The 25,065-nt window shown below is 45.6% G+C and overlaps 1 protein-coding gene across 5 annotated transcripts in view; it reads right to left on the reverse strand.

The window, feature by feature from the left end:
* KLF3 (KLF transcription factor 3) overlaps window positions 1-25,065 on the reverse strand; it is a 150,524-nt gene that overhangs the window by 47,941 nt on the left and 77,518 nt on the right. Inside the window, exon 1 of one of the 5 annotated variants that reach the window (XM_070757088.1) lies at window positions 4,804-5,498. The exons of 3 other annotated variants lie outside the window; for them this stretch is intronic. The gene's annotated coding sequence lies outside the window, so the exon portion shown is untranslated. Of the gene's footprint in view, window positions 1-3,464; window positions 3,668-4,803; window positions 5,499-25,065 lie in introns of those variants that run through there. One more of the 5 variants, XM_070757092.1, reaches the window with a different exon arrangement.

Genomic DNA, 25,065 nt, shown 5'->3' on the forward strand with positions numbered 1-25,065 from the left:
CACGCACAGCACTGTAATCTTTGAATAATGTGTTTGCCTCTTTTTACCCACCCCTACAAGAAATATTCTAGTTTTTTCCCCCCCTAACCCATTGCTCTGCAGATTACACTATCTTTAACCTGAACAACAGTGGCCCTAGTTTATTATAACTAAGAAGGGTGGGAGGATTTGGGGCAGAATATCTAGACAGGAAAAGAAAACAGACTTTTCTTTACATAAGCGGCCACAGTGTTAGTTCTGACTACTTGTAAAAAAAGAAAGGAGTACGGCTTGAAGAATAAGCTCTCTTTCTTTATTAATCGCTCTTATTCTCTGAGTTTATTTTCACCTCAAGTTTATCAGTATAGCGTCCATGAAAAGCCAAAGTTAGAAGTCTGAACATGCTGGTTCAACTTTCGGCAAGCCCTTGGGTGATTGTATATTTTGCGTATTGTGTGCCACTTAATGCTGTCAAGCGAAGCTTTAGTGCCACACAAGCACACACAAAATATATCGTTGCCTTCAGCCTAAATACAGTAGTAACAATAGATTGATAGAACCTAGTTCTGATCAGGTTTGTGGTTAAGAATCGGTGAAACCTTTCAGCAAGTTTTGAAAACTATCGGTACTCAAAGATGCCGAAATCTTTATGACAGCAGAAGAAAAGTTTGCAGAGTTAAAACTGTGACTCAATGTGCTAATGGCTTCAATACAAAGTTTACATTTTCCCAGAAACTGGGGAAAAAAATAAAAGCACCTGAGCCCAGTGTAAACTACGGCATTTTCAGCAAGGCGAAAAGAACTTAAAACGATAACAACAATTTTAAGAGTGAATTTCCCCTGCTTGACACAAAGGCTGGTATCAAGAACAAAGTTTTGTCACCTGGAAATGATTAATTTATTGGAGAAGTGGGATTCTGAGTTATGTTCAAAGGATAGCACCTCGCTACAAAGTCTGCCTTTTGCAAGCCTTCCAAATACTGTACTGTATGCAGTATTACACTTTTCTTAAACACAATATTTGGAGAGGAAAAACAACAATAACAACACCACCACACACAAGTCAAATATTGATGTCTCTTCCAATTAGGTTTAAAAGTCATACTGTTTACTGGCATTTCTAGGGGTGTTATGTAAATAGTATTATTGCCATTTTAATACAAATCAATACAGGTGCCCATAAATAAAGGTGTTTGTGTACACGCAGTGTGCGCGCGCACGCTTTAAAAACCGGGAGGAATGTTAAGACCACAACACAGTATATCCATGTCAAAACATACGTTTATGAAAACACATATTCTATAGAAATCTTTTAAGAGCCTGTTCAAGTTAAGACGAATGGCAAATACATTTTTCAAGTAGATAATTTTTTTAAAAGAATAGGCGTTTCACATTGCCACCTTCCCTATCATCTGACCTCCTTATTTAAGAAGGACCCTGGGCAAATTCAAAACAATCGCAGGAACCGATGCCCGGCCCAAGGATTTAAATGGATTTCCCCCAAGTTGTTTCTGGGTCTGGGAATTGAAAAGGGTCATTGTTGTGTGTGAAGAAAGCAAGTCACCCATGGAGGTGGGTTGGGGGCAAGCACAGACAAAAGACTCTTCCTCTCCCCCACCCCAAAAATGGGGAGGGGGATCAAACGGTCCAATCCAGTGTATCTCTTTCTCTCTCTTTCTATCTATCTATACACACACACACACACACACACACACAACTCAATCTTACACAGGGAAAAAAACCCAAATATGCCAAGACCTATATGTATGTGTGTATATGTATATCAATATGTATATTATTACACACATACACATGTGTGTGCAAAACATATTTTTGCTGATAATAAAAAGGAAGGGAGACCAGTATAGATTTATTTCAAGCTATTTTGCTCTTATCAGCTAGCCATACCGTTACTGGGATTTCAACAGAAAACATACATGCATTTATGCATAAACACCCACACACATGTATGTGTGTATACATATACATGTACATACATACATATATACTGTACATACATATATATATATATATATATATATATCACATGTTTTTGCTGAATTTTAAAATTAAAGGAGACTATACACACACACAAACATACAGACACACACATATGAAGAGGCAATAGCCATCCTGATCTCTGGAACATTTAAAATTTATTTAAAACTACTGAAAAGTTACTGAGCTTTCGTCAATCACTACTGACTTCATCAGAGTATTAAAATCACCATATATACACATACATACATATACTGTATCCCCTTACCCTTACCAGGATTCAAGACACACACACATACACACACAAAGGCGTGTGTGGGGGAAGTGGATACAAAGGAGACTTCCCGAACTCTAAAAACAACATTTCCTGCCTAAGCAGAGGGTTGGGCTAGAAGACCTCCAAGGTCCCTTCCAACTCTGTTGTTGTTATTATTATCTTTCTCTGTCTCCCCTCCCCATTTCCTCCCAGCCAATTGCAGATGAGGAAATCCCTGGGAATTGCCATGTAGCCCAGGATCTGAAGGGGCAAAAGGCTGCTGGTCCCCCCCCCCAAGACCTCCCACTAAGCCCCCTTCCCCCACTCCACCGCCTCTGGGGTGGGGGTGCCTAGTGGGAAAGCTCTCTGTCTTTTCCTCCCTCCTTCCTTCTCTTTCTCCATCTCTCCCTCCCTCCTTCTCTCTCTCCCTCCTTTTCTCTCTCCCTCTCTCCCTCTCCCCTTCTCTCTCCCTCCCCCTTCTCTCTCTCCCTCTTCCTCCCTCCCCCCTCTCTCCCTCCCCCTTCTCTTTCTCCCCTTCTCTCCCTCTCTCTTGCCTTGCAGCTGCCAAGATTTGCACCCAAGCAACGAGGCACTTTTGTCCCGGGCCGCCACGTCGATAAAGAGCCGCTTTCTCTCTCCTTCTTCTCTCTCCACCGCCCGGGCGCTCCAAACACCCCTTGCTCCTTCCTTTTAACAGACGCGTTGCGCCTTCCTCGGAGAGCCTTCCTCCCCCCCCCTTCATCTTCCTCACGAGCACTCCAAGACCCCCCTGGTCTTGGCAATCGAGAAGTTGAGCCTTGCCTCGCAACTCCTCTTCTTCCCCTTCCTCCTCTTCTTCGCGAGCTCTCCGAGACCCTCTTGCTCCGTTCAACAGACGCGTTGAGCCTTCCTCGCAACCCCCACCCCGTCTTTTTCTTCCTCCTCTCCTCCTCTTCCTCCCAAGCGCTCCAAGACCCCTTGCTTCTTTTTAGAGGCGCGTTGAGCCTTCCACGCAATCCCCCTGTCTTCTTCCTGCTCCTCTTCCTCCTCCCAAGCGCTCCAAGATCCCTTGCTCTTTTTGTAACAGATCCGTGAAGCCTTCCACGCAATCCCCCTGTCTTCTTCCTGCTCCTCTTCCTCCTCCCAAGCGCTCCAAGATCCCTTGCTCTTTTTGTAACAGATTCGTTGCGCCTCCTTCGCAACCTCCTCCTCTTCCAAAGCCCTCCAAGACCCCTTTCGCCTTTTAACTCACACGTTGCGCCTTCCTCGCAATCCCCCTTTCTTCCTCCTCCTCCTCTCAAGAGCTCCAAGGCTCCTTTTAAAGAGACGCGTTGAACCTTCCTCGCAAGCCCCATCCTCCTCCTCCTCCTAAGCGCTCCAAGACCCCTTGCTCCTTTTTCACACACACGTTAAGCCTTCCTCGCAGTCGTCCCGTTCCTTCTTCCCAAGTACTCCTCTTTAACAGATCCGTTGCGCCTCCTTCGCAATTTCCCTTTCTTTCCCCTCCTCCCCCTCTTCCCAAGCCCTCCAAGACCCCCTGCTCCTTTTTAAGAGACACATTGAGCCTTCCTCGCAATTGCCCTTTCCTCCTCCTCCTCCCAAGCCCTCCAAGACCCCTTTCCAAGATCCCCAACAGGCGCGTTGCGCCTCCTTCGCAATCCCTTCTTCTTCTTCTTCTTCCTCCTCTCAACCCCTCCAAAACCCCTCGCTCCTTTTTAAGAGACACGTTCAGCCTTCTTCGCAATCGTCCTTCCTCCTCCTCTCAAGCGCTCCAAGACCCCTCGCTCCTTTTTAACAGACCCGTTGCGCCTTCCTCGCAACCCCCTTCCTCCTCCTCCTCCCAAGACCCCTTGCTCCTTTTTGCACCTTCTTCGCACCCCTGCCTCTTCCTCCTCTTCTTCCCAAGCCTTCCAAGATCCCTCGCTCCTTTTTAACACACACGTTGCGCCTTCCTCGCAATCACCCTTCCTCATCCTGCTCTTCCTCCCAACCCCTCCAAAACCCCTCGCTCCTTTTTAAGAGACATATTGAGCCGTCTTCGCAATCACCCTTCCTCCTCCTCTTCCTCTTCTTCTTCCCAAGCCTTCCAAGACCCCCTCGCTTCTTTTTAACGCACACGTTGCGCCTTCTTCACGACCCCCTTCCTCCCCCTCCTCTTCCTCTCAACCCCTCCAAAACCCTTCGCTCCTTTTAAAGAGACAAATTGAGCTTTCTTCGCAATCACCCTTCCTCCTCCTCTTCTTCCTCCCAAGACCTCCAAGACCCCCCTCGCTCCTTTTTAACACACACGTTGCGCCTTCCTCGCAATCACCCTTCCTCCTCCTCCTCTTCCTCCCAAGCCCTCCAAAACCCCTCGCTCCTTTTTAAGAGACACATTGAGCTTTCTTCGCAATCACCCTTCCTCCTCCTCTTCCTCTTCTTCTTCCCAAGCCCTTCAAGACCCCTTCGCTCCTTTTTAACACACACGTTGCGCCTTCCTCGCCATCCCCCTTTCCTCCTCCTCCTCCAAGACCCCTTTCCAAGATCCCCATTGCGCCTCCTTCGCATCTCTGCCCCTTTTTTCCCCCTTCCTCCTCCTCGGCAGGACTTACTTGGACTTGTCAAAAGCCACCCAAACCTCCGAAAGTCGGTCCCGGGGGCCGGCCGGGTGCGCTGGTGGTGGTAGGGTAGAGCCCGGGCAAATATTTTCTCCCCCCCCCCTTTTCTCTCTCTTTTCCTCCGGCTCGGCCTCTTCTTCTCCTCCTCCTCCTTCTCTCTTTTTTTTTTGTAATCCCCCCTTCTCCCTTTCCCAAGCCGGGCTCCTGGCACTAGGCAGCGCTGTCACATGACGCCGGCGCGGCTGGCTGGGCCTGCGGGGTAACTAAGAGGGCGGAGAAGGGAGAGAGAGAGAGAGAGAGAGAGAGAGAGAGGCGGCCAGGCGAGGCGAGGCCGGGTCAGGGAGGGGCGCGCCTCATCCCTCAGCCGGGCGGGCAGGGCGTCTCCCCCGGCTGGCTCTGAGGCGAGGCTTCCGCGCCTCAGCCAGGGGTCGGGGCGCGGCTGGAGGAGGCCCCGCCGGGCGAGGGCGGGCCGGGCCTCGCCGTTGCGGCCTGCTGCGCCCACAAGCCGGCGGCTTAATTACACCGCGCCCCCACCACCTCCCCGCCCCGCCTGCAGCCGCCGACCGGCTGAGGGAAAAAGAGGAGCCGCCCCGGCTGCCAAACTGGCCCTTCCAGCTGGCGCTGCCCGCGCTGCCGGCCCTCCTCCTCCTCCCCTCCCGGCCTTTCCTTCCTTCCTTCCCTCCCTGCCTTGGCTGCCTCCCCCGCCCCGCTGCTTGTCAAGCCGCACCTGGAATGGGGCACGCAAACACACACACACAAACACACAGACACACCACACACACGAGGGAGAGGCCCCGGCACACGCCCGCCCTGTGAGGCAAAGCTGCAGCGGGCGCAAAAAAACCACACCAAAAATAATAGAATAGAAAATAGAATATAATATAATAGAAAATAGAATAAGATAGAATATAGAATTGAATAGAAAATAGAATAGAATAGAGAATAGAATAAAAAATAGAACATAAAATAGAATATAATAGAAAATGGAATAGAGTGGAATGGAAAATAGAAGATAAAATGGAAGAGAATAGAAAATAGAATTGAATTAGAAAATAGAATAGAATAGAGAATAGAATAGAAAATAGAATAGAGAATAGAATAGAATATAGAAGATAAGAGAAAATAGAAGAGAATTATGTCCAGTCAACGAAGCAGTGGAAGTGATGTGCCGGTGCCTGGAGGCTGTTGGGGCCTGGATGGGTGTCAACAAACTCAAACTCAACCCAGACAAGATGGGGTGGCTGTGGGTTTTGCCTCCCAAGGACAATTCTATCTGTCCGTCCATCACCCTGGGGGGGGGAATTATTGACCCCCTCAGAGAGGGTCCGCAACTTGGGCGTCCTCCTCGATCCACAGCTCACATTAGAGAAACACCTTTCAGCTGTGGCGAGCGGGGCGTTTGCCCAGGTTCGCTTGGTGCGCAAGCTGCGGCCCTATTTGGACCAGGAGTCACTGCTCACAGTCACTCATGCCCTCATCACCTCGAGGCTCGACTACTGTAACGCTCTCTACATGGGGCTACCTTTGAAAAGTGTTCGGAAACTTCAGATCGTGCAGAATGCAGCTGCGAGAGCAATTATGGGCTTCTCTAAGTATGCCCATATTACTCCAACACTCCGCAGTCTGCATTGGTTGCCGATCAGTTTCCGGTCACAATTCAAAGTGTTGGTTATGACCTATAAAGCCCTTCATGGCACCGGACCAGAATATCTTCGGGACCGCCTCCTGCCGCATGAATCCCAGCGACCGGTTAGGTCCCACAGAGTCGGCCTTCTTTGGGTCCCGTCGACTAAACAATGTCGTCTGGCGCAGCGTTTCCCAACCGGTGTGCCGCGGCACACTAGTGTGCCGCGAGACATGGCCAGGTGTGCCACCAAGCTCCAGCTGGGCGGGGCGCTGCCAGTACTTCCGTCCTGGGGCTCCCGCTCGCAGCTGTCCCCCGGCTCCTGCTCGATGCCGCGGTTTTCGGCGCTCTCCTGCTGGGCCCCAAAGAAGGAAGGCAGGAAGAAGGAGAGCTCCATTCTTCGCGCCTTTTTCCCGCCTTCCTTCTTTGGGGCCCAGCAGGAGAGCGCCGAAAACCGCGGCATCGAGCAGGAGCCGGTTGACAGCTGCGAGCGGGAGCCCCAGGACGGAAGTACCGGCAGCGCCCCGCCCAGCTGGAGCTTCTTTGGCGTCGACGGCAAGTGTCCTTTGTGGCCCGGCGGGAGGGCACTGGCGATGGGAGCGGGGTGGGGGGTTTGGCCACAGCGGCCGCAGGCAGTCGCGGGGAGATGGCGGCGAGAGGGAGCGCTCTCTCTCTCTCAGCTGACTGCAAGCGGGAGCCCTGACGGTGGCGGTTGGACGTGCTGCTGGAAGTCGTACATGCTGGCGCTGCGGGCCTGGCATATACGATGTCCAGCAGCATGTCCAGCTGCCGCCGTCAGGGCTCCCGCTTGCAGTCAGCTGAGAGAGAGAGAGCGCTCCCTCTTGCCGCCGCCATCTCCCCGCGACTGCCTGCGGCCGCTGTGGCCAAACCCCCCACCCCGCTCCCATCGCCAGTGCCCTCCCGCCGGGCCACAAAGGACACTTGCCGTCGACGCCAAAGAAGCTCCAGCTGGGCGGGGCGCTGCCGGTACTTCCGTCCTGGGGCTCCCGCTCGCAGCTGTCAACCGACATATAAGAGAGGCAGAGAGAGAGAGAAAGGGAGACATAGCAAGAGAGGCAGAGAAAGAGACAGAGCAAGAAAGAGAGGCAGAGAAAGAGAGATAGAGAAATAGAGAGAAAGAGAGACATAGCAAGAAAGGCAGAGAGAGAAAAAGAAAGAGAGACATAGCAAGAGAAAAAGAGAGACTTAGCAAGAGAGGCACAGAGAGAGAGAGAAAGAGAAAGAAAGAGAGACATAGCAAGAGAGACAGAGAGAGAGAAAGAGAGAAAGAAAGAGAGATAGCAAGAGAGGCAAAGAGAAAGAAAGACATATAGCAAGACAGTGAAAGAGAGAGAGAGCAAGAGAGAGAGAAAAAAGCAAGAAAGATAGCAAGAGAGACAGAGAGAGAGAGAGAGCAAGGGAGAGAGAAAGACATAGAGGAAGGGAAGGAGGGAGAGAGAAAGAGCAAAAAAGAGGAAGAAAGAAAGAGGGATGGAGAGAGAGAAAGAAGGGAAGGAAGGAAAAGAGAAAGAGGGAGAAATAGAGCGAAAGGGAGGAAGAGAGAGGGTTTTTTTGTCCAAACTTTTCTTTAGCCCGCCCCCCCGCCCCGCCCCCCCCCCTTTCAGTGTTTTCCAGGATTTTGAAAATATGAATAATGTGCCGCGGCTCAAAAAAGGTTGGGAAACACTGGTCTGGCGGGACCCAGGGGAAGAGCCTCCTCCTTGCCCATGCTGTTTTGTTGATTGATTGACTGTGTGCCTGTTTTTTATATATATTGGGATTATTTTATGAAATTACTAATATTAAATTGTAATTAGATTGGTGGGCATTGGATTTGTTATTGTGTACTGTTTTTTTATTATTGTTGTGAGCCGCCCCGAGTTTTCGGAGAGGGGCGGCATATAAATCCAATAAATCTAATCTAAATCTAATCTAATTAGAAATAGAATAGAAAATAAAATAGAATAGAAAATATAGAAAATAGAATTAGAAAATAGAATAAAATAGAAAACAGACTAGAGAATAGAATAGAATTAATTGACCATGTATGATTGGACATGTGTGATTGTCTTGGTGCATATGCTCTCAGTGTACATAAAAGAAAAGAGACATTTGATTGTCATAGGAGTCAAATAAGCAACGAGGAAACAATCTTAAGGATACAAGCAACAAGTTACAGTTGTACAGACTGCATTGGCGGCCGATTGGTTTCCGGACACAATTCAAAGTGTTGGTAATGACCTATAAAGCCCTACATGGCATCGGGGCAGATTGCTTGTGGGACCGCCTTCTGCTGTATGAGTCCCAGTGACCGATCAGGTCCCACAGAGTCCGCCTTCTCCAGATCCCGTTAACTAGACCAGTGTTTTTCAACCAGTGTGCCGTGGCACACTAGTGTGCTGTGAGACATGGTCAGGTGTGCCGCGAAGCTCAGAGAGAGAAAGAAAGCAAGAGAGAGAGAGAGAAAGAAAGCAAGAGAGAGAGAGAAAGAGAGGGAGGGAAGGAGAGAGAGAGAGAAAGACATAGAGGGAGGGAGGGATAGAGAAAGAGAGCAAAAAAGAGAGGAAGGAAGGAAGAGAAAGAAAGAGGGATGGAGAGAGAAAAAGAAAGAGGAAGGAAGGGAGAGAAAGAGGGAGAGAGAAATAGAGCGAAAGGGAGGAAGAGAAAAATTTTGTCCAAACTTTTTTTAGCCCCCCCCCCCCGCCCCACTCAATGTGCCCCAGGGTTTCGTAAATGTAAAAAATGTGCCGCGGCTCAAAAAAGGTTGAAAATCACTGAACTAGACAATGTCGCTTGGCGGGGCCTAGTGGAAGAGCCTTCTCTGTGGGGGCCCCGGCCCTCTGGAATCAGCTCCCACACTGCCCCCGCCCTCCTCGCCTTTAACAAAAGCTGAACAAATGAACAAATAAACGAACAGCATTTTAAATGACAACCTCAAATGGTACCTTTTAATGCCAAATCTTTCCACCTGATTCTTCGTGTTCAATACATCTTAGCAGCTTGCAAAGTCCACGCAAGAAAACCCTAGACATGGGAAACAATGATCTTGGCTGTCCTACTAAGCATTGTTGCACCACCTATGCACATATTAAGAAATCCACAATGGCAATATTTCATAGTTACTTAAGGGACTTTTTTTTTCTGAGAACGTAAAACATTTGCACTACCTGCAACCCTGATTTCAAAATATTTAGGAACAGGTGCAAAAAAAAAAAATACTTCCAAAGATACAAGCACATTTTTTGTTTTGTTTTATTGTTTAGTCTATCTTTGTTTTGTTTTTATGAAATTTCTCTCTTTTTTTGGGGGGGGGGGAGAATGTGCATTTTACCTTAATTCTCTGAATAAAACAAAAACAAATTATTAAAAAAACCTCCCATCAGATAATAAATTAATAAAATAATGGATTGTGCTGAAATGACAGGCTTACTTATGAATTGCAAGAAAGGAAGAGAAACAAGAAAGAGATATTTTTTACCGTATGTGAAAACTTTTACAAGTGACTAGAAATTAGAAGAGATGATGATAATAATAATAATAATAATAATAATAATAATAATAATAATAATAATTTATTAGATTTGTATGCCGCCTCTCTCTGAAGACTCGGGGTGGCTCACAACAACAATAAACAATGCAGTACAAATCCAATAATTAAAACTATAGCTAAAAACCCACTATCATTTAAAAAGTCAATACTACCCAATCATAACCACACATAAATCTTACTAGCCAAAAAGGGGATACATCAATTACCTCATGTCTGGCGACATAAATAGGTCTTTAGAGTCCGGCGGAAGGCGAGGAGGGTGGGGGCAGTTCGAATCTCCGGAGGGATTTGATTCCAGAGGGCCGGGGCCACCACAGAGAAGGCTCTTCCCCTGGGTCCCGCCAGACGACATTGTTTAGTCCCGGAGAAGGCCAACTCTGTGGGGCCTAATCAGCCACTGGGATTCATGCGGCAGAAGGCGGTCCCGTAGGTATTCTGGTCCAATGCCATGTAGGGCTTTATAGGTCATTACCAACACTTTGAATTGTGTCCGGAAACTAATCGGCAACCAGTGCAGGCCGCGGAGTGATGACAAAACGTGGGCGTATCTGGGGAGGCCCATGATTGCTCTCGTGGCTGCATTTTGCATGATCTGAAGTTTCCAAACACTCTTCAGAGGCAGCCTCATGTAGAGAGCGTTGCAGTAGTCAAACCTTGAGGTGATGCGGACATGAGTGACTCCCCGTCCAAATAGGGCCGCAACTGGTGCACCAGGCGAACCTGGGCAAACGCCCTCCTCACCACAGCCGAAATATGGTGTTCTAAAGTTAGCTGTGGAAATAATCCCCCCCCCCCCAGGATAATGGACGGACAGATGGAATTGTCCTTAGGAGGCAAAACCCACAGCCACTCCGTCTTGTCAGGATTGAGTTTGAGCCTGTTGACACCCATCCAGACCCTAGCAGCTTCCAGACACCGGCACATCACTATATAATACAAACAAGTTAAATAAACAGGGGGAAAATTGTTAAAATGTGATCAACAAATGTAAAGAAACTAGTAAATAATATAGATGTAGGATAGAGAAGTATAGATATATGTGTGTACGTCTACATATATGTAAAGTTAGAAGAAGAAGAAAATGGAGCACCTCCCTTATGAAACCATGTTGCAACGCCTTGGTCTCTTCAGCCCTGAAAGACAGCATTTAAGGGGTGACTTGATCGAAGTGTGTAAAATCATGCATGGGATAGAAAAGGTGGATAGAGAAAATTATTTTCTCTATCATACGATACTACGACAAGGGGGCACTCCCTAAAGCTCATAGGTAAGAAAGTGAGGACAAATCAAGGGAAATATTTCTTCACCCAGAGGGTCATTGGTTTATGGAATTCCCTTCCAGAAGAGGTCATGACAGCTGTCAGCCTTGATAGCTTTAAGGCAGGATTAGACAGATTCATGGATGCCAAGAGTATCGGTGGTTATTGAAACTGACGTCCATGTGCCGCTTCTATTTTGGTTGAGGCAGGCAGGATTCCATTGAGTACCATTTGTTGGGGGTCAAGGGAAAGGGAGGGTTTTGCCTTCTCTTTCTACTCAAGATCCCCATGGACAATTGGTGGGCCACTGTGGGACACAGAATGCTGGACTCGATTCAGCATGGCTCTTCTTATGTTCTAAGTAATATTGTGAAGTGTAAGTATATCTGGAAATGAAATACAGTAGTTGCAAAAGTGGCTAGTATTTACATCATCTGTTTATATTTCATGTATTTTTGTTTATATGTAGTTTATATGTAGTTTATACATATTTATATGTAGTTTGTTTATAACTAAAAACTCAATAAAGATTAAATAGAAAGTAAATGTCAAACAAAACAAAACAAAACAAAAACCCACACAAAGATTTATATCATTTTAACCAGTTTGAAGGTTTCTAAACTGAGGGAATTCAAAGATATGCTTTGAATAACCGGATGCCTAATTTTTTATTTTGTGATGTTGTGTGATGTTTTAAACACCCCACTGAGTATTTCACTCCCTGGTCTTGATTGCCATGCTGGTAGTCTCCCCTTAAAACTGTTCGTTTAGTTAAAATGGCAGTTACAATGGCAGTTAAAGTTACAACGGCATTGAAAAAGTGATTTTTTTGGAGGGGGGGTCATTTTCACACTTACAACCACTTGGGGTTATGTGATCAAAATTTGGACACTTGGCAACCACCTCGTATTTATGATGGATGTTCCAACAGACTGACTTATACTTAGGATGGGGTTGTGTGCATTACACAATGCTCTTTGTTCTGTCGGGCTCTCTGGTAGAATCCTCCCAAAAGTTCACAGGTACAAATTTCAGACACACACATGTTTGAAAATTCAAAACAATGTTCTTTAGAATGAAAATTCACTTAAACTAAGCCCTCTTTTGGTATAGCAAAGAGCACTTGTCTCCAAACAAACTGGTAATTTATACAAGTCCCTTATCAGTTCTGTGATACTTAGCTTGCAGCTGTGAGGTAATTCACACTCCTTCTTTCACAAAGTGAAACACACTTTGCTCTGGTTTAGTTTCAAAGCGGGGAAAAATCAGCACACAAAAAGTCCAAGTCAGTAAAGCAGTCAGGAAACACAACAATCAGATAATCCTCCACAATGGCCAAACCCACAGGCTGCTATTTATAGCAGCCTCACTAATTACCACAGCCCCACCCAACGACAGGTGGCCTCATTTTCTTTGATAATAATCTCTCAGTTGTTGTTGCCTATGCATGGCTCTCCGCATGCGTGGCTGTATCATTAACTCTTGTTCTGAATCCAAGGAGGAGCTAGATAATTGATCTCCTTCTGAGCTGTCTGCCACACTCTCCTCCTCCCTGTCACTCATGTCTTCTTGGTCAGAGGAGCCTTCATCAGCAGATTCCACCGGGGGCAAAACAGGCCTGCAGCATGTGGATGTCTCCCCCACATCCACAGTCCTTGGGGCAGGAGTTGGGCCAGAGCTAACCACAACACCTCTTGTGCACCCTTTCTGCATGGAAGCAAGATTTGCTCAATGACCTGTGTTGCTAACTTAAGAACTGCAGTGATTCACTTAACAACTGTGGCAAGAAAAGCCATAAAACAGGGCGAGACACACTTAACAACGGCCTCACTTAGCAAGAGACGTTTAGGACTCCGTGGTGGATCGTAAGCAGGAGTGGACTGTTGCATGGATGGTCTGCTACGCCAGTGTTTCCCAACCTTGGCAACTTGAAGATATTTGGACTTCAACTCCCAGAATTCCCCAGCCAGTGAATGCTGGCTGGGGAATTCTGGGAGTTGAAGTCCAGATAACTTCAAGTTGCCAAGGTTGGGAAACACTGCGCTACACAGTCCCGGTTGGAAAAATGGAGATGCACATTACCACATCTGTGACGTGTGCATGCATGCGCCCACACAAGATCCAGATTCTGCGCATGTGCAGGAAGTGAGATCTCTCATGCGGATGTGTTCTCTCGCAGGATTATGCTGATTTTTGGTGCTTTTTTGCTATGTGGAAGCAAATTGCCAAAAATCAGTGAAATCTCACATAGTCAAGCATCCTCGCATGAGATTTTACTTCCTGCACATACACAGAAGCTGAATCTCATGCTGACATGTGTGCACATCAGACACCCATGCGCCCGCGCCAGTCACTGAAACCACACCAGTAGTGCTGGTGACGGGGAGCCCTTTACTGTTGGTAAGCCAAGATTGCATCTAAGGTTCAAAAGCACATGCCACATTTCTGAGTTTAGACTGGTTTTCACTGAAGACGTTAACCTAATCAGGCTGAAATCCCAAAGATTTATCGGTTCATTAAACATAAGCATTTATTTTATTGCCACATTTTCCGGGCGAACGTAAGAGAATTGACCACGGGAAGTGTACTGTGTCCCAATGATGTGGTGTATTTTGGTGTCGCAGCAATCCCAGCGTGTATAATGAATTGATTCATCTGATACAGCCATGGTATTATATGTCATAAGTAAGAGGTGTGGTGAGGAGTCTGTTTTTCCAGTTCCTCAACACGTGACAACTCATGTTCAGGAGCCACAATCCATACACATGTCAGCTAGATTTACTGCTTTTGCTTAATTCCTATATGCAGTGGAGAGCTACCCAAATTTTTGCTACCACACTGTGGGTGTGGCTTATTTTGTGGGTGTGTCTTGATGGTCATGTGACTAGGTAGGAGTTGCTTGTCGGCCATGTGACCAGGAAGGAGCGGCTTGACAATCATGTCAAACCAAGGATTTTCCAAGAACCTCAAAACAATACCCATACTCAAAACAAGCAGGTCATTGAATTCACCCACATCGTAGAAGTGAGCAGCTATAGAACAGTGAAAAGACAGAAACATCTCACTTAGAATTTTGAAAGCACATTTTGAGCATTGTCACAAAGGTGCCTTCATGATTAAAATGGTCACTCACAAGATAATCACGAATCCCAGCGACCGATCAGGTCCCACAGAGTGGGCCTTCTCCGGGTCCCGTCAACTAAACAATGTGGCGGCACCGGCCCTCTGGAACCAACTCCCCCCGGAGATTAGAACTGCCCCTACTCTTCCTGCCTTCCGTAAACTCCTTAAAACCCACCTTTGCCGTCAGGCATGGGGGAACTGAAACATCTTCCCCTGGGCATGTTTAATTTATATATGGTATGCTTGTGTGTATGTCTGTTAGTATATGGGGTCTTTTAAATCTTTTAATTTTAAATTTGTTAGATTATTTATGATTTGTTTCCACGTGTTGTGAGCCGCCCCGAGTCTTCGGAGAGGGGCGGCATACAAATCTAAGTAATAAATAAATAAATAAATAAATAATCAGTTACTCAAAGGCAACAATCCAAAGTGTTCCTTGCTACTTTCATAGTGTAAGTGAACATCCCCAAATGCTCCATTCCACATAAAAGTTTTAACTCTCCTTCCTGCAGACAACCAAACAAAATCAAGGTTTCTGGCAAAACATGAGGTTTCAAGCATTATTCATTTTATTTTCTAGAGCAAGGGTCCCCAAACTTGGCAACTTTAAGACTTGTGAATTTCAACTCCCAGAATTCTCCAGCCAGCTTTGAAGACCCCTGTTCTATAGAATAGTGTAGCCACTCGGAAAGGAGAGGGAGGCAGAAACCCAGATCACATAAAATTAATTCCAGATCTTATCTCCGGATACTTTTCCTAGACACTTTCGTTTGCAGCAGAGTCGCTGGCTTTGGGGTTTATAAACACTTTCGGGAAGAACGCAGAGGCTGGCCAAAGAAGACGCCCTGCATTTTTTAGTGCAAATTGGGTGTTCTGGGGTGTTCTGGGGTGGAGCTCCCTTTTTATTTATTTATTCAATTTTTATGCCGCCCTTCTCCTTAGACTCAGGGCGGCTTACAACACTTTTTAACAGAGCTTGGCTATTGCCCCCACAATCCGGGTCCCCATTTTACCCACCTCGGAAGAATGGAAGGCTGAGTCAACCTTGAGCCGGTGATGAGATTTGAACCGCTGACCTACAGATCTACAAGTCAGTGGCCTGCAGTTCAGCACTCTACCTGCTGCGCCACCCCGGCTTTTTGCTACCCCGCTGCGCCCCACAGGCAGCAGCCTACCCCTGCCTATATATCTACCTCTTCCATACTTCTAATCATTGAAATGATGGCAGTTACATGGACAAGGAATCCTTAGCCATAAACCCAGTGCTGGTTTGTACCTGTTCTTTAGAACTGGTAGCCAAACTCGCAATAACCTCCGGCCGCGTAGCCTGCTCTCTGCTCCCCCGTACTGCAGACATCTCTCTGCGCATGTGATGATGGTACCCCAAGCGAGTCATGGCCTTTGGGAGCAATGTTGTGGGGCTGCCCGGTCTGCACCCCGCGCAGGCCAGTGCCTCTGCAGGAGATTGCGCAAGTACTGGAGCGAGGTAAGGGCTGGACGGGGGGTTGCACAGTGGAGTGAGGAAGCTGCATGTGGTGGAGCCGCCACGAGCAACATGGGAGAATGGCGAGGGGGTGAGTGGACAGGCTGGAGCGGCACAGCGGAGCGGCACGGCAGCTGTTACCTTATTTTGGTCTGTTTTTGGGTCTTTATGCTTCTGTGCATGCGCGAAAGCAACCCCTCTCAGAAATCCCTCTCGCACGTGTCCTCGTGCGAGATTTAGCTTCTGCACATTCGCAGAAGGTGAACCCTGCACCGGGCGTGTGCGAGCTCCTGGACTGTTCCATTAGCGCCGGGAATGGTGGACTGTCGCTGGTTGCAACTAATTTGTGCAACTATGTGACAAAAAAAAATTACCCAACCCAATCTATGCTGTTGCATTCTAGACTGTGGGTCAGATTTTTCACTGTTGTGGTGTTAGCAGAATGGACCAGGCACTGAACAAAGACGTGTTCGACCTATTGAATTGGTTAAGAAATGGGATGAAGCAATTGGATAACGCAGCGACCTAGAGGAAAGACCAAAACCCTACAGAAGGGAGAAGACTGAATCTGGGGTGGGGCTACTGGGAGTTTGCAGTGGTTTGGGAGAACCTCTAGCTAAGATTCTGTGCAGTTTGGAGAACTCCACAAAATCCCACTTCTGGCTGGCCCATTTTAGATGCAGGTAAGTGCAAGGTGTGTGCGGAGGCTCAGAAGGGTCAAAAATGGGCCTACCAGAAGTTCGGAAAGGCTTCTGGAGCCTGGAAGGGCCTTTGGAGCCTAGGGAGGCCATTTTCGGCTTCCCGGAAGATCGATAAAAGCCTTCACAGCCCAGGGAGGGCAAAAACGCCCCCCCCATGGTGCAGGTGGCTGATTATGCCATGCCAACCATGGCCACATCCACCCAGCAACCAGGCAGAGAACCCTTTGCTAACATTTTTGAAGCCCACCCTCGGCTGAATGCGTGTTTGGATTATTCTAGCCTGGACAACCTTTTAATTCAAATTTGTCGCCTCTGAGGCAAACAGTCGTACCAAAGTCCAGATTTTACAAAGTTCAAATCAACCTCATTTGGCTCAGCGGAACAGCATTGTTAGTCTAAAGATTTCTACTAAACAACGTAAAACCGATGAATGTAATACCAGGTGGTGTGTAGCTTACAACCAGAAAATGAGCCCCAAATTTACATTGCTAAACATGACTGTGGTGAAAGCAAGCGGTGCAGTGGAGTGAGCGACAGTTGTCTACTTACTGTCATAGTTCCCTCTAAGCTGAGCAGTGAGCAATCGCTCACTTGAAAATCATCATCAACTCAGAGTTTTCCAAACCTGCCCAGAAGCCGAGAGGGAAAGAGTGAGAGGGAAGGAGAGAGAGAGGAAGAGAGGAAGAGAGAGAAACAGATAGAAAAAAGAGAGGAAGGAAAAGAGAAAGAAAAAGAATGGGAGTAAGGAAGAGAGAAAGAAAATCAAAATCTAGTTTGAAACTAGCTCAACTATTTAAGTGGCATTTTGATATTGATAGAGTTGCCCTATTATGAGCTCACTGTTATAGACACACAGTACAGTATTTTATTTTGAAATTCTCTGAGGCAAAACAGGGTGGGTTTTTTGTTTGTTTGTTTGTTTGTTTGTTTGTTTGTTTGTTTGTTTGTTTGTTTATTTATTTATTTATTTATTTATTTATTTATTTATTTATTTATTTATTTATTTATTTATTTATTTATTTATTTATTTATTTATTTATTCTGTGCCGCCCAGTCCTGAAGGGACTGCCGCTCAGACACTATACTTTTCCGCCCCCCCCCAAAAAAAATTAGAGGGAACACTGCTTACTGTACTTGCTGGTTTTTGGGAAATCTCTTGCGCCACATCCTCATGTTAGATTTGGCTTCTGTGCATGTGCAGAAGCCGAATCCTGCCCCAGGCGTGCATGCAATCGCACGCTCCCAGCGCATTCCAGTAGCACTGGGAATGATGGTCTGCCACTGCGTTAAACATTTGAATGGTCACTAAACGAACTGTCGTTAAGCGAAGGACTAGCTATACTCGCATCGCACTTGCATATGGGAACAAAATTATTTCATGTTCCAAGTCCCTGGAGAATAAATTCCTTGTGGTCTTACTCTATTACCAAAGTAGTTTTGCAATCCTGCAACAGGCAGAAAAAAAAATCCCTATTAAAACCACTGCGTATTTGGTTTGCACAACAAGTTTAGCTACCTGCCAAAAGATCACCCAGAGAAATAAAAATAATAATAACAATCCACCTGCTACCTGCTAAACCACCTGCTAGGATTATTAGAGACAAAACGTTTCCTGCAAAGTTAAGCAGGGGTGGGGGGCAGTAGTGGGTTGCTACCGGTGCGGTAGGAGACTGCGCGCCAGTAGCGGCCGCCAGATTGCGTAATTTACGCACGACCATTCCGCTGCCAGTTCTATGGGTACCGCTGTTGGGTTTAACTACTCTACTACACGCTTGCACTGTCTTGTAAACACATCTCTATGGTCAGGTCGCAATTAACTGACCAGTGTGTCACCTTTTGATGACCAAAAGGGGCAGATACCCTGCAGGCTATATAAACCTCTGCAGGGTAGATGCTCCCCCCTTCTTCTTGCTCTTCTACCTCTTCTACCTTCTTCTGTGTGTGCTCCATTGTCCTCGGCTGAGGACACATGTGTGAGATGAAATCCAAAGCCATCCTCACACATGGGACCATCCAGAAGTTATTAATATGGACTGGAATATAAACTTATCTGCCTGCAATCTATCAATTGCATGAATCAACATAATTGTAAGTAAAGATTGTATTTTTCATCTTTATGAAGGAGTGGTCATTCATTGCTACCAAATGGGATTCTGAACCACGTGTTATTACTTGCCATGCTAACTCCGCTGCAAATTAAGCCAGCTGAACTCCGCTAATACAAATAATATTAATAATAATCAAAATACCCAACAACCGCCATCTTTTTTCTTTATTTTTTTGTATTTGCACAGAAGCACAGAAGCAAAATCTAGTGCGGGGATGTGCGCGAGCGTGAGATTTTGATGATTTGTTTGCTTCCACGCATGCATAGAAACAAAAATTTGCCAAAATCTCTCTCTCGCACGTGTCCCCTCGCAAGATTTCAGCGCGTTTTTGCTTCCTGTGCATGCGCAGAAGACAACCAAAGCTGCACGCACAGTGCAGTAAAAATTTTTGCTGACTAGGAGCAACACCATAGCAGCCAGTGTTCCAATCTTTGAGGGCATGCCACGAAAAAGGGGTGAAGGTGTCCTCCAAAGTACCTCCAAAGACAGGACAAAAAGCAACAGTTGGAAACTAATCAAGGAGAGAAGCAACTTAGAACTAACGAGGAATTTCTTGACAACCCAATTAATCCATGGAACGAGTTGCTTGCAGAAATTGTGGGTGCTCCATCACTGGAGATTTTTAAGAAGAGTTTAGATAACCATTTGTCTGAAACAGGCCGTGATGGCGAACCATTTTTGGTTTGCGTGCCAGAAGAGTGTGTGCATGTCTGCTACCACATGCACACATGCCCATGTTTATGTTTATGTTTATTTAGATTTGTATGCCGCCCCTCCCCGCAGACTCGGGGCGGCTCACAACAAAGTGAAAAACAATTTACAACAAATCTAAATGTCTACTAAAAACATTTAAAAAACCCCATTTTCTAAACACACATACATACACACATACCATTTATAAATTGTATATGCCCGGGGCAGATGTCTTAGTTCCCCCACGCCTGATGACACAGGTGGGTCTTAAGGAGCTTACGAAAGGCAAGGAGAGTAGGGGCAGTTCTAATCTCTGGGGGGGGGGTTGGTTCCAGAGGGCCGGGGCCGCCACAGAGAAGGATCTTCCCCTGGGGCCCGCCAACCGACATTGTTTAGTTGACGGGACCCGGAGAAGGCCCACTCTGTGGGACCTAATCGGTCGTTGGGATTCGTGCGGCAGCAGGCGGTCTCGGAGATATTCTGGTCCAGTGCCATGAAGGGCTTTATAGGTCATAACCAACACTTTGAATTGTGACCGGAAACTGATCGGCAACCAATGCAGACTGCGGAGTGTTGGTGAAACATGGGCATACCTAGGTAGGCCATTGACTGCTCTCGCAGCTGCATTCTGCACGATCTGAAGTTTCCGAACACTTCATGCCCATACCCATTTCATCCCCCACACTCATGAGCACACACAGTAATGGGCAGCCAAAATTTTTATTGCCACACTGTGGGTGTGGCTTATTTTGTGGGCATGGCTTAATGGCCATGTGACTGAATAGGAGTGGCTTGCCAGCCATGTGAGCAAGTGGGAGTGGCTTGAACGATCACCATCGTTCAAGTGAACTGTTAAGTCCTCGACTTACAACTAGTGTTGGGCGAACCCCACGAAGTTCGGGTTTGGCGAGTTCGGCCGAACTTTTATTATTATTTTATTATTATTTATTGGATTTGTATGCTGCCCCTCACCGGAGACTCGGGGCGGCTAACAACAATAATAAAACAGTATACAAAATAATCCAATACTAAAAATGATTAAAAACCCATTAATATAAAAATCCAAACACACATACAGACATACCATGCATAAAATTGTAAAGGCCTAGGGGGAAAGAATATCTCAGTTCCCCCATGCCTGATGGCAGAGGTGGGTTTTAAGTAGCTTACAAAAGGCAAGGAGGGTGGGGGCAATTCTGATCTCTGTGGCCGGGGCCGCCACAGAGAAGGCTTCTCCCCTGGGTCCCGCCAAGCGACATTGTTTAGTTGACGGGACCCGGAGAAGACCCACTCTGTGGGACCTAACTAGTCGCTGGGATTCGTGCAGCAGAAGGCGGTCCCTGAGATAATCTGGTCCGGTGCCATGAAGGGCTTTATAGGTCATAACCAACACTTTGAATTGCGACCGGAAACTGATCGGCAACCAATGCAGATTGCGGAGTGTTGGTGTAACATGGGCATATTTGGGAAAGCCCATGATTGCTCTCGCAGCTGCATTCTGCACGATCTGAAGTTTCCAAACACTTTTCAAAGGTAGCCCCATGTAGAGAGCGTTACAGTAGTCGAGCCTCGAGGTGATGAGGGCATAAGTGACTGTGAGCAGTGACTCCCAGTCCAAATAGGATCGCAACTGGTGCACAAGGCGAACCTGGGCGAACGTCCCCCTCGCCACAACTGAAAGATGTTTCTCTAATGTGAGCTGTGGATCGAGGAGCACGCCCAAGTTGCGGACCCTCTCTGAGGGGGTCAATGATTCTCCCCCCAGGGTAATGGACGGACAGATAGAATTATCCTTGGGAGGCAAGACCCACAGCCACAACTTTGCCGTGAAGTTCGGGTTAGTTTGCTGAACCCGAACCCGAACCTGAACCCAAACAGCAGCAGCGCGGCAGCGGCGTCCTTTTCCGTAAAAATAAACAAGCTTCCTTTTATTTTTATGGAAAAAAATGCCGCAGCATCCTTTTTCGGGGAGGATCAAACATGCTTCACCTAACATTTTGAGAGCAATGGCAAAGTTGAAACAACTTCCAGGAATGAGGAATTAATAGGGAATAAATAGGGAAAAGCATCTGCTTACCAGGTATTCATCTGGCTAGCGTCCTTAGCCTGGTCAGCTTAAGCACATTATTTTATCTCCTGGTTAGGGCTTTAAAAAAACTTTATTTGGAGAGAGTAACAATGAAAGAGCCAGTAAGAGCTGGAAACATCATTAACACTTGGAAAGAAACATTTGGAGCAAGTAGAGCAATGGAAAAAACCCTGCAAAGAGTTAGGAAAACATTCCTTGCAGAGAGTAACAATGAAAGAGCTTGCAAGCCAGTAAGAGTTGGGAACACTGTTAGCACCTGGTTAGGGCTGGAAAGAAATTTATTTAGAGCAAGTTAGAGCAATGAAAAAAAAAACCTGCAAAGACTTAGAGCTTGGAAAACATTCTTCACAGAGAGAAACAATGAAAGAGCCTGGGAAGATCGTTAGCAGTTAGTTAGGGCTGAAAAAAAAGCTACATTCAGAGTATAAGATGCACCCAAATTATCAGGGAGGAAAAAGGTGTGCCTTATACTCAGAAAAATATGATATTCTTATTAGATGATATGATCGTTTTGCGTCATAGATTCGTTCCAAAGGGGTGAAATTTCAGTGGCAACTTCTAGTAGCCATTAATTGCAATAAAACGGTGACAGCTACAGGGGCCAAATTCCAGAGTTGAAGACAGAGATGCAAACCTTTGAGGCTAAGATCATCCCTATCTTAACCATCTTAACAACAAGACGTTCTTGTTCATGTTTGCCTTTTTTTTTTTTTTTTTAAAAAGGTGGTTTTATAAAGCTGCCCTAATTTTTGCAAAACAGGTATGGAAGGGATTGCTTCACAGAGGGAATTAGCGCACATGAAACTGTAATCACGCTAATAATAGTTTAGTAACGAAGTCACCAAAAAAATGCCTTTCCATTCTCTTCTGCAGAGAATTTCTTCCTAGTAGAATTTATGCTCGGAGGATAATGGCATTCACAACACAACTCATGGACTGCCTTCTGCTGCACGAATCCCAGCGACCAGTCAGGTCCCACAGAGTGGGTTTTCTCTGGGTCCCGTCAACCAAACAATGTCGCTTGGTGGGACCCAGAGGAAGAGCCTTCTCTGTGGCGGCCCCGGCCCTCTGGAACCAACTCCCCCCAGAGATTAGAATTGCCCTCACCCTCCTTGCCTTTCGAAAGTTGCTTAAAACCCACCTCTGCCGCCTGGCACGGGGGAACTGAGATATACTTTCCCCCTAGGCCTTTACAATTTTATGCATGGTATGTCTGTATGTATGATTGGTTTTTATATAATGGGTTTTTAACTGTTTTTAGTATTGGATTTTGTTATATACTGTTTTATTGTTGTTGTTAGCCGCCCCGAGTCTACGGAGAGGGGCGGCATACAAATCCAATAAATGAATGAATGAATGAATGAATGAATGAATAAAGAAACAAACAAACAAACAAACAAACAAACAAACAAAACAAACAAACAAACAAATAAAATCACAACGCAAAGAACCCAAATGGCAGTATCTGGACAGGTGGGCGGAACCTCAGACTTCCTTCGTGACCTGCTCGCTGACGATCGATAGGCACGAGTGAAACCCAGAGCATTTCACCTCAGTTCCTGAGCTAATGTGATCCTATTTTGCATCCTTCTGACAAGCAAACTCAACGCGGAAGTCAGATTCCAGTAACGACCCGTGTTACTAATTTAGTAACGGCACCGATTCACTTAACAAAAGCGGCAAGGAAGGTTGTAAAACAGAGCAAAACCCGCTTAATGGATCTCTCGCTCCGCAACGTCAATTCTGGGATCCATTTTACCTGTAGCTACCGTTAGAGCAGGTCCTCCCTTCCCACAGATCGTAGCGAAGCTGTGGTAACTCGCAACTTTAAAAAAATAATGCATGAAGCTCCCTAGACATTCCTATAATGCTTGTCCACTAATAGGTGTGGAATGAGATCATCCCTGTGAGCAGATTTAAATCAGGTTCATTTAAGGAGAGGGAAGGCCAGGATTAGCCTCTCCTTCCCCCATGAACCTGATTAAGACTGCTAGGTGCAGTGGGGCCAAGAGGCATAATCTGTATATCAAGGTTATTTTTTCTTGGCTGTTAAAAACATCCAAGAAACAGCATTTACGGGTAGTCCTCAACTTACAAAGTTCATTTAGTGACTGTTAAATTACAATGGTATTGAAAAAAAGTGGCCTAAAACTGTTTCCTAACACTTACAACCGTCACCCTAAGGCAGGGTATAAATCTTTGGGTATATATATATTTATTTTTCTCCACCATGAAATAAAAACAATACATAATTACAAACACCATAATAATGCTTATAGTCACACACACACATATATATTTCTTTTTCTTATTCATCATTCCGTGGAGGCTTTTACCTCTCTTTCCTCATTCTATAAAAATTCTATAAAATTTGCACATGATCAATTATTAAACCTCTCTATAAAAAGTCTTTTCTCCACCTTATGATAAGACATTACTTCACATTAATATAAACATTAACAAAATCTCTTATATCCGACTCTTAATTCAAACTTTCATATCTCCATTAAACTAATTAATACAATATCAACTTATCGTATAGCTAATAGAGATTCTATATGTATCTAAAATAGAGGAAATTTCTCATAATATATCACATATTCTATGAAACGAAGTTCTATATGTTTAAGCTAATATCAATAACTAAGTTTTGTGTTATATCATTATATAGTGCTACCACTATTTCTGATCTTCGCTATCTGACTTCCAATAAATATTTAACTCTGACCCACACAAAAAGATCCTTAAGGGAGAGACTTGAATTGAATGTATTGATGACCCTCACTCTGTAAAAGACCTTGAAGTACTCATATCCAATGACCTAAGTCCTATAGCCCACTACAACAACATTGCCAAAAAGGCACTAAGAGTTGTTAACCTAATCCTTCGCAGCTTCTTCCCTAGTAATAACATTGATCTGCTAACCAGATCAATGTCAGGCCAATCCTAGAATACAGCTCACCTGTATGGAACCCGCATTGCATATCTGACATCAACACAATTGAGAGAGTCCAGAAATATTTCACAAGAAGAATCCTTCACTCCTCTTCCCGCAACAAAATACCACCAGACTTGAAATTCTTCAATTAGACAACTTACAACTCCATCGTCTCCATTCCGACTTAACCATGGTTCATAAAATCATATGCCAAAATGTCCTTCCTGTTAGCGACCACCTTCAACCACAACAACACACAAGCATAAAAATTGATTTAAACTAAGTGTCAACCACTCCAAACTTGACTGCAAAAAATATGACTTCAGCAATAGAGTAATCAATGCCTGGAATGCATTACCTGACTCTGTGGTTTCTACTCCTAACCCTAAATCTTTTAACCTTAGATTATCTACAATTGACCTCTCTCCCTTTGTAAGGGCCGTACATACCGTAAGTGCACCATTGTGCCTACCATCCCTCTCCTACTGTCCTATTGTCTTCTATAATTACTTTTTATCATTCCTTTTCTAATATTTTATTTATACAATTTACCATCCAATAATTGTTTGACAAATATAAATAAATAAAGTAAAATAAAAACTTCTGCAGCAACACAAATGTTCATTGCACATATCCATCCTAGGGACTGCAGTTTGAGGTCCCCTGATTTAGTGCAATACAAAAAAAC

This window comes from Erythrolamprus reginae, chromosome 7 (assembly GCF_031021105.1).
Source record: "Erythrolamprus reginae isolate rEryReg1 chromosome 7, rEryReg1.hap1, whole genome shotgun sequence".
NCBI classification, from domain to species: domain Eukaryota; kingdom Metazoa; phylum Chordata; class Lepidosauria; order Squamata; family Dipsadidae; genus Erythrolamprus; species Erythrolamprus reginae.